Raw genomic sequence first — 13329 nt, forward strand, 5'->3', positions numbered from 1 at the left:
GGTGTGCGCTTGTCACATCCTAACAGACAGCATTTCCCAAAGAGAGCCACTTAGAAGTTAATGTGGTATTTCCATCACCTAACTTTTGCCATCTATTTTAGCTGGCTGATCCCCTAGTTCCTCTGTCTTCAGTGGGGAAGGGAGAGGTAGGTCCCTGATGTGAATCGCCCTTTGGGGTACCCTAGCCGTTATTTGATCGGAGTGCTCCTTTGAAGGAGCTTGTCTCTGTATGCTGGTTGTAAGGGAGGTGAAGGAGATGAGTCTCTCAAGGTGAGTGTGTGAGATTGTCCTCTCTTCTGCTTTCTCTTCCTATTCTCAGGGAACCTGGATCAAAGTAGGACTTCGCTCCCTTTGTAGTTTGGGAAGGTTTTTTGTTTTGGTTGTTGGAAAGATGATCAACGGGAGATTTGTTCCAGTACCATTAAACATTTGGTTGTTCACCTATATAAAATCTCTGTCTTCATTTACCACCTGAGCAATCAGTTCTTCCTGCTCTAGATGGCAACTTCAAATTTCAGAGAATGTTAAAGGCCTATATTAAAATAAGATAGAGCTACTAAAATAATGCAGGTAGGAGGACTACTCTTGAGCTATTGTGTAATGCATGATGTGATATCTCCTCATGTCTATGGAGATCTCAGTTAGGTATTGCTTGGTAGATGTTGGGTGCATACATGTGAATTACTTCCTCAGGGAGTTATGTTCAAGATGTTTAGCTTTGCTTTAGGAGTATTCCTATATTTCTTAGTTCAGAACACTTCTCAGTCTTAGTTCAAAGTATAGAAATAAGAGTCCAGACAAGTTCTGTCCCTAGCTTTGTCACAGTCTCAGTATTTATTGCTTAACTGTCCAACTTGCATTGCTTATTTATATGAACAGGGCTGCAGCATCAAGCTTCAAGGCACAAAGATGAATTCTTTAGTGGGATGGAGAGCCTTATCCTAGGGATAAGGCTGTAAAATTGAAGCTGGTATGTCTGAAGATACTGAGAAAACCTAAAATGGAAAGAATGGCTTATATCTTGTAAATTCGACGATCCTTTATTGTGATTTGATAAATCAGTTTAGAAAAAAAAATTGCATCCTGCCAATTAAAAAGCTGTGCTGCTGGCACATTATTGTCTATGGCATTGTTTCTTGCTGAATTATTTTTTTTTCCTTTATTTTTCAGAGGTTTCACTAAGTCAGACTTGTGTGAATTTGTTACAGAAACATTAAAATAGGCACATGGCTGAGTTGATGGAATTTCTGCGTAGTTATTTAGTTCATAGTATCTCTATTGTGTATTGTTTGCTGTGCTGGATGAGAAAGTACTACAAGAAATGTTCTTACGTAGCTTTTCTGAGCACTTCTTTTGACTCGTGAAATAATAAAAAATGCATTGAGATTCACAGCATAGTCGATTAAGCTTTAGATGCTCTTATTCGCTGGTTTGATGTCTTTTTTGCACTATTGTCTTACCTATTTTGTGAAGAACAGTCACCAGCTGCTCACCCCTCCAGCTACTGTCTGTCAATGCCTGCTTTAAAGATACTGGCACACATCAACCTAAAATCTTAGATTCATGCTAGTTGCTTCCCTGCAGGGTGCAGTTGCCCTCTCTGTCACCAAGGAGAATGCTGTGTTCACAGCTAGCAAAACTAGTATTTGAGAACTTGTCTTCAATGGGGGTTGGCCTGATTCTTCTATTTTAATAGACCCTGGGTAATACACGTACTGAGGAAGACCTTCTGCTTACAATAGGAAACAGCTCAAGACAGTAAGAGGAAATGTCAGTTTCTTGAGAGTTAGGTCTATAAATACATAAACACTGAATTAAAATATATCAAGTGTATTTTTTGCCCTTCAGTGCATTTAGCAGCTGTGCATACAACTCTTCATTGGATGCTTTCTGTACTTTGCAAGAGTAGGTAAACATTAACATTAGAAATTTCTTACATTAGTGATTATAAATGAAAGTGGGCTGCATACTTCACATTTAACTTAGCTTACTCAAGAAATGATAGAAAATGGTTCTAGAACATTGATTCTAGAGGAGGTTATCTATTGCATGTGGTATATGTGTATAGTGAGTTTTTTTTCTCCAGCAGCAATAGAAGTGTCATTATTTGAAAGAAAAAGTTTGGATATTTGTGAAACAGTCTTAGATATCTATCTTCTTTTTGAGAAAATACCCAACCTGTTTAGTTAAGTGAGTTGAAATGTCTTTTAGCCCCTCAGCTGCTTAAGGTACAGACTTTGTGAATTTCTGTCAAAGAAGAACATGTGTCCTGCCACTGAGGTGGGGAATGATAGGAGAAATATAACACAAAAAGTTATCTTTACTGGGGATTAAGTGGACTTGCTTGAGTGAAAGGCTTGCATGTAATGGGAAGGGGCTGGAGGAGGTGGGTGCACTTTGGCATGGGAAATGCCATAATGAGCAGAGCTGATGTGTTTGGTCTGGGAAAAGAATTTGAAGACTGGATATAAACTTTCATTTCTTATCCCTGTCCAAGACTTTCCCTGGAGAAAGGGCTCTCTTACTTGGCCTTCCAGTTTCATTTAATAAAGCTTGCTTATTGCTGCTACTTGTCTTTCAGTTTTCTCTGTATACCTTAAGTTTTCACTCTTGTTTGTGTACCCTGCTTGCCTCTCTTTCCCAAGCAAAACTGCCCACATCTTTGCAGTTAGTAGCTATTGAAGTTTCCCTGCCTGTGTTAGGCTTTTGTCAAGGGTTGCAATGGCTGCAACAAAAGAACTGTCTTGGTGTAACAGATCAACTTTGTTTAGAACTTAGTGACACCAATTTGTCAGTACACAGATAGAAAAGCACCACTGTTGCATCTTTTTTCATAGATGTCATAAATCTCTTGCTCTAGGCTAGTTAAGGAAATAGTATCTATGATGTCTGGTTATCAGATCCCTTCCCTGATGATCTTATTCCTTCTTTCCACCTTCTCCACAGTAACTTGAAAACAAGAACTGTCTGGTCACTTGAAAGAAGGCGGAAATTTTAAAAGAAAATTGTGTTCTTCTAACTTCCATGAAAATATGTTTAAGCATCTCATTATTAAAGTCTTGTTACATTTTTCTACTCCCTCTTTCATCTGGAGACCACTAGGAGTCTATACCCCATCTCATTTTGAAATGCGCTTCAAAATTCTGCTTTTTCTGCCCTTCATTTCATCCTTTGTGAGAAGTGAGGATTTTGCCTCACATGTGTTTTAAGCCTTGTCCCACAGAAGTGAGATGAAAGAATAAGTGTGAAAATGCTGGCATTGAATGAGGGAAGGTAATACTTACCTTCTGTATGGAGGTGTGTGTGTTGGAGGGGGAGGAGGGGATAGTTTGCTGTTGACTTCTGAAGTATCACATCAGGAGGAACTGTTTAAGTGATAGCACAGTGACCTAGTATTATCTGTGGCACATGTTCCCAAAAGGATATGTTACTTTGATGCTAAGACTTTTGCCCTGAAACACAAGATAATTCTTGGCATGCCACCTGCAAAGAAAAGATAATAAAAAACATGGAAGTAAAGAATAAAAAGTATGGTGACAGACTTCCAGCTGCTTTGAAATCTACCTTTTTATCTGATTTCTGGTTTATCTGATAAAAATCTGTTTTTTATTTTAAGTTTGAAGCAGTTGTTTTGTTTTTCAGGCTGAAGCTTAGTTTTCAGGCTAAAACAGAGTTGCCCTTCATTTCATCCTTTGTGAGAAGTGGGTAAATCTAACATGCAAATCTACATGAGTGAGTGGCTTGTATTATAGTAGTGGTTCAAAAACTAATTAGTTGTTGGAGATTACAAATGGGATCTATTTCTCCATACGATGCCTTCTCTAGAGATCTCACAGTTGGGCTAAGCAGCACAGAAAGCACTTCCTTACCTGCAGGGGCAAGTTGCTCATAGAGGCCAATATCTAGGTATGCAATGGTCTGTACTGAGTGTGTGATGCCTGTGCTTCCTGACGTCTTCTTTCCCAAGGTAATAGGATGGTAATTATGAGCATTATCAGTATTACACATGCATTGTGACTATCCATATCTATCTTCTGTTGCTTTGTGTCATGCAGCCCTATCTGATTTACATCTGACTTGAGATGCTGAGATTCTGTAGCCTACAAGTGCCATCAGTGTCACTGTGGCCTTTCATACTGCAAAACTTGAACATGGACTAGAGAAATGCTTCTGTCAGAAATGGATGCAGTGCGTTACTTATATATAACCTCAAATTGGCTAGGGTGCCTAGATGTAAGATAAGTCTGAAACGTTGCATATACTTGTACAGTATGAGATCTAGCACTGCTATATTCACTAAGCGCTCATAGGTGTGCCAGCCTGGCAGCTACAGTGCCCTTCTTTCCCAGGTCCCTCAAGTTTCTTGTCTCTCATGACCTAGTTATTCCACCACTTCCCAGCCTCATTAATGTCTCTCTCCTCTCTAGCACCTGAAAGATTGCTATCTAGTTACGATAGTCTCTGATGTCATATGTTGTCTGTCGTGCATCCTGTGCCTATGCTACTCTAATACATACTTACAGGCTAGAGCAGGAAAGAAGAAGGATGGCACAGGAAGCAAGTGCTTCAGTTGTACCAATTTTTTAAATGATTGAAAAGTAAAAATGGTCTAGTTAGGCAACAAGATGCACAGCTTAAAGTAGATAAGAAGTTATGCCACTAATTAAAACCCAAACAAAATGATCATCGCAAGGTCTAGAGGGACCAAAATATTAATGCAGTATGTTCTGCTTCTCTCCCTTCCCCAGGCATGTACTACCTACAGCTCTGCTGTTGGGACAGTGTGATGCTGGAGGGTTTAGGACCTCATACAGCTTCTGACAACACCCAACAGCCACCATGTGAGCTGCAGCTGAGTGAGCTAGAAGTTAGAAGCAGCACTCAAACAGGTCAGGTGTCTTCAGGGTCTTCTGCTTCAGGAAGCCCTAGTGCACGTGGCTCAGCTGCTCACAATGCTCATGCGTAAACCTGGCCAGATGACTGTGGTCAGCTCATGCCAAGCTTGGACTTAGTGCTTAGCCCAAAACTCCTTTTTTGCTCATTCTGAGGTCCTTGTAGTATCCTCCCCAGCCTCCTATTGATTAGTGTGGGAAGAGGGGTTGCAAACCGCTTTGGAGCAGCAGGGCCCGCCTTCAGAAGAATCGAAAGAGACAGAGCAAGCAAACCATTAGAACTGAATGGTGTATGGAGCTGTTTCCCAGGACCTCTCTGCACTGGCACCTGCACTCCAAGGCCAAAATTTGCAATTCGGTTTACGGATGCCAGTATTAAACCGGTTGTCAATGGTCTAGAAGGTAAAATACCTTCCTTAGCTGCAGTGATTGGTAGGACAGTAAATGTGGATCATTTACTGTTACAGAGCAATGCAAAATGTTTCATTAGTCACTGTCCAACATAGTTTAATATTGTCAAAGGCAAAGTAACATATCTAGTAGCAAAAAAGTAGGCTATATCCACAGGATGTGTTGTGTAAAGACCTAAAAGTAGTTTGAGGTAACAGATGGCAACTCTTAGTCTGTTATATAAAATTATTTGTAAACGTCAGGAAAAAAATAAAAATAGAATTAATTCAGTCAAAAATTCCTGCTGATTTAAAGAGCATGGGGAGATTATATCTGATGGATAATAGGGGTGTTTGACAGGAAAACAATACAGTGGATCTGGCATTTTCACAGTTAAGCCTAAATGATGAAATAAGGGGGCTTCCCCTCTCTACATCTTCTTTGGAATTCATTATTTGAGTAAAAAAATGTGTTGACTTACAGGTATAATTGCACCAATATGGTAACCACGGTCCCAGTCTTCTAGGTTCTACCATGATTCATCAAAGTCATAACCTGCTCAGACCAAACCAAGGCAGCAAAGAGGACTGAGTTGATCATGCTGCCATTACTGATTTGGCTCTAGTCCCAACCATCACCTAGAATACCAGACTTGACTACTTTTGGTTGCCCCTTTGTGCCTCAGTTTTCTCTCTCTTTCTTTTCTAGCTTTTCTGGTTTTGCTTTTATGCTAATCAAGCCCCATTTACCTAGTCAAAAGCTTGTCTTCTGCATCATTGTAACCAGGTTAAAAGCAATGTCTCTGATGTGATATAAATTTTGCCAGAGCTTGAAGTGACTGAAAGATGACACCTGCCTTTTCATTAGTAGTGAGTATGAAAGAACTAGCAATATCAGAATAGCATTTTCTTAGCTGTTTAGGGTTTGGATTTTTTTCTCCCTTTCTCTCTTGTTACATTTGTGCCTCCCTTTTGGCTTCATAGCCTTGAATCTATCCTATTTCAATTTGTCTTCCTCTCCCTAAAAACACTTTTAACAACATTTTGGTTTATCAAGACTGTCAAAATGGGTGTTTTTTCCATTCTATATTTTATATATGTAAAATATCAGGAATGGGATACAATGAAGCTTAGGTTACCCTTCAAATGATTTAACTGTGTATGATTTGCTGGTGTCTTTCTCCCCTTTCATCTATAAAGGGCTCATACCTTTCTAGTATCATTGACTGTGATAGAATTAAGCAGATTAAGCAGAAGATAGTGAGACTGTTGGACTTATAACTCTGCCATTTAATACTGTATAAGGAAGCATCATGTTGACACTTTGACTATCTTGGTCCATGTATACTGCCAGTATTAGTACAACATGGAGACTGTATCTCATTAAGCAAAGATTCAGAAAAGGGACTAGTGTCATCATAGATAAGTAACTCGCTGTGGACTTTTGCTTCAGTGCTTCATTATACAGAAAGAATGCTATTAAGCTGAAGTTAGAAAGTGGTCTTTCCTTTATACACTGCTTGATTATTGTATACAGCAAGTGGTGTTTTTAATTCAAGAAGAAAATGGAACTATTGGGGAGAATTCAGAGAATGAAGTTTTTTGAAAAAAGTCTCGATACAAACCATATATATTCAGCTGATCAAAGAAAATGATGGGAAGTGACATAGCACTTGCCTATGGCCAAGTAACTTGATTGTGGGGACCTTTAATTTTACATAGAGGCTCAGAAGATCAAGTGATATCTTATGTCATTAATTTCTACAGTTTGAGTGCTAGGAGTAATTAAACATTTGAACAGTTGACTGGGAAGGGTGGTAGAACTGAAACGTGCTGAAGGGCTTACAGCTTTCTCTTTAAACAACATACATTGATTCAGATACTTGAAAAAATTATATGGCTATTGTATTGAATAACTGATGACACTTATAACTGCCAAGGCTGAAGCTTGGGAATGGATGTTTTCAGTATAAAACTCCATATCTACTCAATGGCTAAGCTTTGGCAATGATCTCTAAGTGGAGTTCAAAGCCTGGTCATCAATAGTTGGCACTTTTTACTTGGGGCTTTGGACACCAGACCGTTCTTTGTTGATGTCTTAGCAAAAACTTCCCTCACAGTTTTCATCCTTAGGAATCAGTAATCCTGCCATTCTTACTATTCTTAAATTCCTCAGCTCCACTGAGTCCAAAAGATACAGCCATTGCAATGGTCTTTCTTTGCTTCTGTAGTACAAAAATCTGCAGAACACCTATGGCTGTTAATTGAAAATTCAAAGTCAGCATTTGCCTTTGACTCTTCTCTTCCAGCGGTCAAGAAAAATAAAATCATTAACAATATGCTGTTACAGTATTGAAAGCCACAATTTTCTCTATGAAATAGAATTTTATTGCCTGCCTTTCACTAGTGTTTCCTTGGCTTCATATTCTGCTGACTTTACTGTTCCTAGAAATTATGCTGAGTTTATGTTCCTGATTCTGGTTCCCAAGGTACATGTCCACCTTTAGCTTCTTTGTCCTTTGGAATGAACTCTTTTGTCCTCTATGTCCTTTGGATGGAGTCTTTTGTACTTCGGAACAAGTTGCCTCTTTCTGGGACTATAATGTTGTGTTTAGTGTCATCCTTAGTGCTGGATGTAGCTCTTCTGATGGTCATCTTCATGTACCTGACAAGTACGTTGATCATGGAATACGTCCAGAGCAGTCTAATCACCAGATCAGCTTTTGGGTCCTGTCTTCCTTCCCTTCATCTGGATAGCATTCTGCCCTCCCATTGGCAACAGCATCAAGCCATAGCTTTGTCCCCCCAAACATAGGGTCCTTTGATCTCCTTTTCTCCTAGCTGCAGCAACTTCTGCCCATCACAACCTGTATAGAGATGGACATTCTCTTCCTTCCCCTTCCCTGAACAGCTGCTGAACTCACTTTCCTCTGCTTGTCACCAAAAGGCAGGTTCCTACCATTCAAATAGGGAGGGAGGTAGTAAAACATGCTTGGCCAGTAACCTTACCCAAAGGGTCAGACAGCTACTGCTGCAGTGGGCTGGGAAGGATGAGGAGCCGTGGCTGTTGCTGAAAGGCAGCCATCCTATGTGTTTTTACTCTAGCAATTGTAGCAGCTCTTTCTTCCTGGTTTTCTATGTTGGACTGGGAACCGACTGAGGAGGAGGTATCCTGCCATCTTACAAAAAAAAAAGGTAAGTCAGAAAAGTTCTCTAGGCCACTTCCAGTCTTTGGACTCTATTTGGACTGTAATCTTAGGTGTACGTATGTGCTTTTTTTTTTTTTAAGCTATCAGTGAAAAATACGTGTGTATTGTAATTTCTAGTTGATGTTGAAGTCAGAATTTAAAAACACTTACTTCTTATAAATGTGGAGTCTGTATACTATAGGAAAAAAACAGTTGGCAGACAGCAGGACTGCTTTGGCAAAGTAGTTTTTGATATGTGAATTAAAGTTATCTTAGTGTTATGGCATGGTTGTACAGACACAAAGACAGATTCCTTTGCTTTCACCATTATATCAACAAAGTTTTGATAAACACTGTTAGCTTTGATTGCAGATAGCACATTGTTTCTGCTTGGGTGCTTATTCAGCTATTGCTACTGCAAGGATTTGTGGTTTCTAAATTTTTTTAAAACTTTGCTTAAAAAAATATCCACGTTATCGGAGCAAGGAAAGTTTGTCTTCTCAAACACTTTTTTCTCCAATTCCAACAGGCTTTTCTTTCCAAGTTACTCAAAGTATTAGAAATATCCTTCATTCAACAATGTATTCCATGTAAGTCCTTTTTGCAAGGAAGTCCTATGGAAGGCAACTCAGGAAGTGTTGGATCTGCTGCTATGTATGGTCAGTGTCCCCGTGAAGCAATGCAGACCGTATGCGCCATTTAAAGAAGCATCTGAGTTGCTGCTAAGGCAAGAAACCATCACTTAACCTAAACAATTAGATCAGAATCTAAATTATGGTCTGCTTCTCACAAAAAATACCAGAAAGGCTGTGATGAAGGCTAGTTTCCTTAGATTCTCATTCTTTTCTACAGGAATGATATATTTATTTTTAAGCATCTGTGTATGTGCCAACAGCTTGTTCTCTTAAGCGACTTCTGGGAAATTGCTCTTCCTCTCCAAGGACACTCCTCTGTGGCCTACTGCAGCATAACCAGCTAAATTTAATCTCTGCCTTGTTAACACTTGAAAGGGCCCATTTACAGGATTATTCAGGAAACATGGTTCAAGATTTTTCAGCTGCCCCAAGTGCACTTGGGGAATCAGTGAGGGAGCTAAGACTCAAACCAGACTGGACTTAGATGAGTCTAGTTGTTTGGAAGAAGTAGCCTGAAGCTATAGCAGGAACAACTAACCTTTTCTATTGAAATTGTAAATGTTATTTTTAGGAGTCTGCTGCCACCTGCCACGTTATTCTCACCTACAACACAGATTGGTGCTGTAAGTGTATTGTTAGGCTGTACTCTAAAACAATCCTGATACTGAACCTGACCCAGAACGTAGACTCCTGTTTGTAGTTTGGATGCCTTGCTGCATAACATAACTTGTTTAGCTGCCTTCGTATTTCTAGGGTAAGTGTACATGTCTTTAAAACCTACCTACATGAAAAAGGGTAAAGGAATGAACAAGGTACTTACCTCTCTGTCTCCCTATCCTAGCTGAGAGTCTGAGACACCTGTGCATGGTAACTACAAAAATAAAAGAAGAAACTGCCAGCAGAGGAACATGTGCAATTAAATTTCTCCCCCTCTCACTCCCCTATTTATCTAATAAAACCTGAATTTGGCAGTCTGCAGGATGCGCTTCAAATCTTTGCATTTATTTTAAGTTACTTGCAAATGATAGAAATTTGACTGACATTGTCTGACTTGATAGTGAATGAATACTGTTCCATGTAAGAACATACTGCTTTATATCAAGAACTATGTACAAAGGCAAGTCTTTATTAGTTGCACAAGTATTAAATGCAAGTATGATAATTTTCTCTAGCAATAACTCCACTTCTTTCTTGAGTTTTCGTTTTTGCTGCTTTTTCTCTTTTATCTACAAAGTAGCTTATGTTCTCCTTCAAGTGATTATGCAGTTTGAGGGAGGAAAAAAAATGAAAATAAGGATAGATCTTTACATACATGTGGAAAATACTTTTAACATGAATGCATCTATTCAAGCACAAGCACATTTTCACAACTTTGCCCGATGGATCTTATTTTCCAATTTTTTTTTTGATTTTGACCATTCCCATGTGACCATTTTCATTACCCTTTTCAAAAATGTACTATACTAGAGAGAATCTTAAGTCTATGGCTGAAATCAGACCAGTTTCAAACACAAACTAATGACCTCATTTGTCTTGCAGAAAATACATGTTTTTTATTTTTGTTGGAACCGTATTACCTTACTATGTAATGAATGTAAAATATATCTCCTAATTCAATGTTACTATTAACCCCTTCCCCCTTTTCTGAATTTGATTACTTCTTCGTAGCATGGCTGCTTTACATCTCTCATGATGTTCATGTTTATTTCAGCTGACTATTTATCAAGATGATATTGAATTTAATTCTACAGTGAATGGATTTGTGATCTTTTTTGTTTTAGATAATTCCAATAAGAGTGGTGTTTTCCCTATACCATCCTACAACTGTTAGTGAAGACAGAGGGAGGTGTGCTTCAAGAATGGATTCTGGTAGAATACATTTCCAAGTCTTCTTCCAGTTAATACTACAACCAGTGCATTTCCTCTCTCCATTAAGTTTATTTTCCCATCAAACAAAGGAAGTTTAGTTAGTTTCACTTGATTTCTGATGACCAAGCTGACTGCTATTTAATTATTGTCCTCCTGGTGCTTGAAACTGTTTACTTTGTCATTTTTCTGGCACTAAGCTTAGTATTTCATTAGAAATACTGAATTATAAGCCCCTATACACTTATATATTGAAGTAGTTCATGTAGCTGTCATTTTCTAAGTCTCTCTGACCTCACCTAACAGCGATTATGTAGAAATAATACTAGATAATCCCAGTTAAATGTTGCTATTTCCTTACTTCTCTATAAACACATCTCTCAGAAGATATAAATTCTACGGTTTATGACAACAACATAAGTTTAGATGGATTAAAAAATCCCCCCAGCAAAATGAGGTGAAGGAGGAGAAGATTAGATGGGTGATTTAATATTTGCAGGCATATCCCAAAAGAGAACACTTGGAACAAAGGCAAGCAAATAGAGAAAGTGATCTTTTGAGTAACTGATGCATAATTTGGATTGAGAAGACTGGCTGGTGAAGCAAAAATAAAGTTGAGGAATAAGTTTCCTTCACTTAAGGATGAGAAGAGAGAGAGAGAGAAGGCAGAAAATGGAGTAACAGATAAGTAGGAGAGGCAGCAGAAAGGAAAAAAATTATGCTGGTAGGGGTTTGGAGCCCAAGGAAAGTGAACGTGACAGACTGTGAAAGAGAACAGATGATAGAATGGTCTGCAGACAGAAGAAAGAAAAGATGGGAAATCTAAGGAAGACACAATTAGCATCAGAAAAATAATATGTATGTAGCTGGAACTTCCTTCTGAAGCAAAATGGACAGGCTGCCATGAGAACAGATCCAGAAGTGTGTTTGCTAAGATCAAAATTATAAGATTTGAACCTGAAAACTATAATGATGCAGTGAACAGAAGTGTACAGATTTCCTAGGAGCTTCGGTGGAGTTCTCCCATGTCTAAAGAAGTAATGGCAAAGGCATGATGATTAGCAGATGACTCAAGTGTTGGTGCTAGGAAGGAGTTTGAGAAATGTTCTTTATGTAGTGTTCTCAGTGATTCGACAATGAATACATTAGTATTCTGGCTCCCCATTGCGATTGAACTTAAGCCCATGTTGGCGGGGGGAGGCAATTAATTTGAGATAGAGCTATATTTACTTATAATCCATGCCTACATAAACAGAAGGATGGTATGAGGTACAGGGCATACGATACATTCATTGCAGGCTACGGCATGTAGAAAGAGAGGCAGTGCTATTAGTGTAACAGTCATCCTAGACAAACTTCTGGGATTAGGGAAAAAAAAAACCCACTAGATTTAAGAAAACATTTTGTAAACTCATGAGAAGGCTTATGTGAGACAGTTGCAGAGTACCAGAGAATAGTATCTGGCTTTCCAAGAGCCCCTTTCCATTGCATGCTTTTAAATATTTATCTAGATGTTCTCCAACTGTTTAGCTTGATCCTGCCTTACAGCAGCTCCTTTTTTTCCCCACCATTGTTGTGTTGTGTCATGCCACTGTTATGCACTTAACATTGCAGCCAAGTAGTTCTTAAGCATTTCAGCCTTCCCCATGTCGCCTGAAACAGGAATATAAAACAAGTCCTTAGACACGTGCTTTTTTATTGTTCCGTCTTTCTCAGAAGCTTGTTCTGCTTTATAAGGTAATTTCACTTCCCTTTTTATCAATTACTTCACTATGACTGTTAACATTTTTAACCTGACTTTCTAAGAAAACAAAATTTTTGTGATTGTGCATCTGTTAATCTCTTATGAACCTTGAATTCATTGGCTCATTTCATCCAAATTTGACCAGCCAGAAGAGAAATATTAAGTTTCTGAAAAGTTTGTCTTTATGTAGGCAGCTGGATGAAGGGGAGACCTGCTAACAGAAAGACTGTAAGTTTCAACCCTTATTAGATACCTGAAAATCCAAATTAGAACTCATCCTATAGGCACAAATCCAGAGGAAACCAGCCTTTACTGGTTCAGCTGCTCAAGTCCATCAGACTTCCCAGCCCTTGCCATGCAGCTGCACCAGGTGGTGGCATTCCCAGAACTTTAGCCTGGGAGAACTGGTCGTCTCTAGACATGAGTGAGATGCTCAGCTGGCAGTCAGATGCCTGACTTAACTATTACTGTAATGCTCTGCTGTAATAGATCAGTGGGACATTTAAAGAAAACTACTAACAGAAACAAAGTTTTTGTGATTGTGCTTTTGTGCGTTTGTTACCTTCTTCATCTGCCCTACAATTTCTGTTCCTACCGTGCCCCGGATTCTGAGGT

This window comes from Dromaius novaehollandiae, chromosome 1 (genome assembly GCF_036370855.1).
Source record: "Dromaius novaehollandiae isolate bDroNov1 chromosome 1, bDroNov1.hap1, whole genome shotgun sequence".
In the NCBI taxonomy this organism is placed as follows: domain Eukaryota; kingdom Metazoa; phylum Chordata; class Aves; order Casuariiformes; family Dromaiidae; genus Dromaius; species Dromaius novaehollandiae.